Raw genomic sequence first — 5,603 nt, 5'->3', positions numbered from 1 at the left:
TATATACACACGCACATAAAAGGCATTCCATAGAAGTTGAGCTATGAGTGGGAACTGAGTTAGCATTTTACATTCACTGTTGTTGTTGTTATGTGCCACCAAGTCGGTTCTAACTCATAATGACCCTGTATAGGGTTTCTGAGGAGCAGCTGGTGGGCTTGAATTGCAGACCTTGTGGTTAGTAGTCCAGTGCTGATCCTACATCTCCACACCAGGCATCCTTACATCCACTAGATTAGTAAAAATCTTGAAGTTTAGATACTAAATGTTGGTGAAAACACGGGCCAACTGGGAAACATATTGTTTGCAAGTAAATGTGAAAAACTTTGGAAATCTTAGTGTGAAATTGAACATTGGGACATCTTGTTCTTAGGTATCATCAATTCAGGCCTTACTCTTAGTGAGAATGAAACATTGCCTGGTCCTGCACTGTCCTCACAATTGTCATTACACTTGAGCCCATTGTTGCTGCCACTGTGTCAGTCCATCTCATTGGGGTCGTCCTCATTTTTGCTGACCCTCCACTTTGCCTAGCATGGTGTCCTTCTCCAGGGACCAGTCCATCCTGATAACACACATGTCCAAAGTACTAGAGAAGAAGTCTCACCATCCTGGCTTTTAAGGGGTATTCAAGCTGTACTTCTTCCAACACCGATTCCTTTATTCTTCTGGAAGTCCATGGCATTTTCAATATTCTTTGCCAACACTATAATTCAAATGCTTCAGTTCTTCTACAGTCTTCCTATTCGTTGTCCATCACAAGCATAGGAGTCAATTGAAAATACCATGGCTTGGGTCAGGCCACCTTAGTCTAAGGAGGCTGACATCTTTGCTCCTTAACACTTTAAAGCTGTCTTTTGAAAGAGGTTTTCAGCCTCTTTAAAAGAGGCCATTTGCAGCAGATTTGCCTATGCAATCCATATGTTTGATTTCTTGACTGACTGCTGCTTCCATGAGCATTGATAATGGATCCAAGCAAAACGAAGTCTCTGATGATTTTAATCTTTTCTCTGTTTCTCATGATGTTATTGGTCCAGTGGTGAGAATTTTTTCTTCTTTACATTGAATTGTAATCCATACTGAAAGTTGTGGTTTGATCTTTATCAATAAGAATTTTAAGTCCTTGTCACTTCCAGCAAACAAAGTGGTGTCATCTGCATATCTCAGGCAGATAATGAGTCTTCCTTCTATTCTGATGCCACATTCTTCTTTATGTAATCCACATACTTGGATCATTTGTTCAGTATGCAGATTGTGTAAGTATAGTGAAAGGAAGCATCTTATTGCACACCTTTTCTGATTTTAAACCACTCAACATCCCCATGTTCTGTTTGAATGAGTTCCCTCTTGGTCTATGTTCAGGTTCCTCAGGAGCACAAGTGAATGCTTTAAAATGCCCATTTTTTTCAGTGTTATCCATAGTTTATCATGACGCACATAGTCAAATACCTTTGCATAGTCAATAAAGCACAAGTAAACATCTTTCTGGTATTCTGTTTTCAATCAAGATCCATCTGCTATCAGCAATGATGTCCCTAATTCCACGTCCTCTTCTGAATCCTCATTGGATTTATGGCAGTTCCTTGCTGATGTATTGCTGCAATCATTTTTAAATTATCTTCAGAAAAATTCTACTTACATGTGACATTAATGATATAGTTCAATAATTTCCACATTCCAGTGTGTCACTTTTTTTTGGAATGACCACAAATACAGATCGCTTCCAATCAGTTGAGCAGGTAACTGTCTTCCAAATTTCTTGGTATAGATGAGTGAGGGCCTTCAGTGCTTCATCTGTTTCTTGAAAGATTTCAATTTATATTGCATCAGTTCCTGGAGCCTTGTCGTTCACCATTGTCTTCAGTGCAGCTTGGACTTCTTCCTTCGGTATGATTGCTTCTTGATCATACCCTTCCTCTTGAAATGGTTGAACATCAACCAATTCTTCTTGGTACAGTGACTCTGTGTATTCCTTCCATCTTTTGATGCTTTCTACATCATTCAATATTTTGCACATAAAACACTTCAACATTGCAAGTAGAGGCTTGAATTTTTTTCTACAGTTTTTTCAGCTTGAGAAATGCTGAACATATTCTTCGTCTTTGGTTTCCTAACTCCAGGTCTTTGCACATTTCATTGTATTACCTGTCTTCCAAAACTGGCCTTTGAAATGCTTCCTCGTTTCTTCCCGTCGCTTTATTGGTATGAATCCCCTTCTTGGCGCCCAATGTAGTTTTTTTAAGGCCTCTCTGAATCCAAAATGAACCTGCCTGGAGCTGAGCTCCTGAAATACAGTTGGCATAGTCGTTAGCAGGACTCAGCTAAGGCCAAAATGCATGCAGAGGCAGAGATTTACCCTAGAGGAGGGCTCCAGTGTGACTTATGACCATTGTGGCTTACTGCTGCGCTGCCCCATGCTTGGGATGTGTTATGGGAGGTGCTCCGGGATCTTGAAGAGACTTCATTCTCATTGGGGGACTCTAAGAAAAAAGTGGCTAGGACAACAGCAGGTACAGCGGGGGTTTTTTTCTCAGCATGCTGAGAAAGACTTTGGATCGCTTGCTGTGAGCTGACCACCAAGAGACAGCAGGAATGTTCCATGCATTCTGCTCAAGGGGAGACTAAGAAGTTGTTAGAGCAGCAGGTAGAAATACTGTCAAAATGGGTCTGGACAGTGATCGCCCCTGTGCCCCCACCTGAGGACAGCAAGAGTGAGATCAAAGGATATGAAGTAGTAGAAGGATTGGGAGGAGGAAACTGAAGTCCCCCACCTAGAAACATGACTGGTCCTAGTTACCAGCTGGTATGGACACCTCCGATGTGCTAGAACTTGACCTGTGACAGCATGTCACCATCGGCGACTATGGTGCTCCTGTGCTGCAGGAATTACATCATCAGAAAGGAAGGGACTCTGTTGCGACTTGGCTCCTCTACCTATGGGATATGGGGGTGGAAGGCATAGTGCCCCCTGGTCTTGAAATGTCTACATTGGCTTCTGTAACCACCCACCCCGTGACGCTGCTATGAATAAGGCCCAGGTGGGTAAATTACTAGATTTTGGTAAATTACTGCTTTTAGCTTGGAATAGAACTGTCTGTAAGGCTGTCTGGCAGAGTCCTGGTGTGGTGCTGTGGATTAATGTACCAGACTGCAAAGCTGTTTGAACTGCAGGGTTGGCAGTTCAAGCTCACCAGCTGCTCCTTGGAAACCTATACAGGGTCGCTATGGGTCAGAACCAACTTGACTGCACTTAACAACAACAAGGCTGTCTGGCCAAATGAGGGCAACATGCCTGCTTCCCCCACCCCACCCCCATTGTGGACAGCTGCAGAGGAACTCTAGGAATTGATGAGAGAGCGGTGACTCAACATGACCCACAGCCGGCAGGCATGAAAGATGTGAGTGACAGTTTACTTGGGAGAACATCAGTTTCACACTCACTGTTTTGTTGCGATTATAATCCCCTCCATCGTGCATCATCATTCAACAGTATTTACTTCTATTCCTTCTGGGTTTTTTGGTTTTGTTTTTGGGATGTACATAAAAACACTCAGGCATATATAATCATTTGAAACACCAAAGGGCACATTCTACAAGTCTGCCTCCTGGCTGCCAGCTCTTAGTCCCTATCTTCCCATGAATCTAGAGTCCTCAGCTGTTCCCTCTCTCCATGTCCTCATCTCTGCCTTCACCCCTGGTGTCACTGCTTCTCTGGATAGAGTCCCACATTCTGCTCCCTGATGGTCCTAGGGTCCTCTATATCTGGACTGTAAGATTAACCACTCCCCTTTTTATGTTACAAAACTTTCACCTTTACAATTGTGGCAGTCTCAATTAGTTATGATAACAATTACTATTGAATCATAAGAATCTTATTCCCATCTCAGAAGATGCAATTTTACAGTGGTATGGAGCCCTGGTGTCTGTTAAGGCCCGTGATGAAACCGCTGGTGTTTCAAGCTGCTCAGGCTGTTGCAGAGCTTGGGAGGGCAGGGAACAGAGGAGCTATACCGTCTGCATGCCCAAGCTGCAGGGATACAGGAGGGGGACCAGAGGCCACACATAGAGCTAACTGTCCACTGGTAATTACTAGATACTAGAGCAGAGGTCCCTGGGGCCATCAAGCAAGAAGCATGAGAGCGTGACCCTACCCAGAGAGGCAGTGACGCCAGGCATGGAGACAGAGACGATGACGTGGACAGATGGGAGTGGCTGGGAACACGGAACTCAGGGAGGGAGAAGGGCTGTGTGCTGATGGCCGGGTGATGGCCGGGGTTGAGGGGCCTGTGGGGTGTACCCTTTGGTTATTTGATGATGCATGAAGGGGATTACAATCATTGCAATGAAATGAAATACGATAGGATGAATGTAAAACTGATGTTCTCCCATGTAAACCCACATAATTCACACACACACAAAGTGTAACACAGGGATTCTTACCCTGCCATGGGGATATGACATTAGCCAGGTGACTATTTCTTTTGTGTACATAGTGAGTACAGTGGTGGGCGTTGAGGCCTGGTATGAACCTTTCCTGTTCAATTTCTTATATAGAGACTCACTGCAATGATTACTGGTTGTGCATTATGTGTGACTCTTCCAATGAGTTTATTAAACTTTAAAAAATAATAATTTTAAAAAGCCACAATTAAAAAATAGAAGAACAGACAATACACACTGCCTGTGCTTTAATACCACACACAGGGCAATTAGTCTCCCGACAGGGGAGGTGACCCAACTGAGGCAAACTGAGGAGAGTGGTCTTGAGGAACCACATGCCGTAGACTTCCTTACTGCTGCCCAAGGTGGAGCACGTGCCTTCTTCCACACTGAATGCGGTGCTTTCATTCCTGGTTCATCCCACAGAATTAGTTTAACTTTGAGGGATTTACAACAGGAGCTCAAGCCATTGAAACCTTCACTCAGACCCCCTCAGGGAGTGGTGGGCTGCCCTAGGTCATGGGTACAGAATTATTCTCATAACACTTTCACTTTTTGTGTTAGTGTCATGGAGTCCTGGTGTGGTGCAGTAGGAGAATGCACTAGACTGCAAGGTCGGTTTGAGCTGCAAGGTTGGCACTTCAAACTCATCAGTCACTCCTCAGAAACCCTATACAGGCTCGCTATGAGCTGGAGTTCACTCGATGACACTTAATAACAATGTTAGTGACATACTACGTAGTTCGGTTTACTATCGTTGTGGCATTTGGATGCGATGTACTAACCGTATGCTCACGCAGGGCTCCTTTGGTGAGACAAAGCTGTTGGTTGTGAGGTGGGTATCCTGTAGGGTGAGACAAAGCTGTTGGTTGTGAGGTGGGTATCCTGTAGGGTGGAATGTTGTAGAAATACACTGGGACCTTGCATGTTCCTGTAACAGTGCCTAATGTTCCAGGACACCTACCTCTTAGTGTCGACTTTACCCCATCGTCGGATGACCATAAATGCTTGTGTAAAAGCTGGATTCTGGCCTTTTTTGTTCTGTCCATATAAACCAAGTGGCACTAGGTAGTACAGGTTCTCCTCCAGGCTGATTCTCCTAGGGAGACCTTGGTCTGACTGCCCGCCCACCCAAGGAGACAATTGTTGTTGTTGTTGTTGTT

This window comes from Chrysochloris asiatica, unplaced genomic scaffold (assembly GCF_000296735.1).
Source record: "Chrysochloris asiatica unplaced genomic scaffold, ChrAsi1.0 scaffold00144, whole genome shotgun sequence".
Taxonomy (NCBI): Eukaryota; Metazoa; Chordata; class Mammalia; order Afrosoricida; family Chrysochloridae; genus Chrysochloris; species Chrysochloris asiatica.
The sequence above is the reverse complement of the archived record's forward strand: the minus strand, read 5'-3'. Positions refer to the sequence as shown.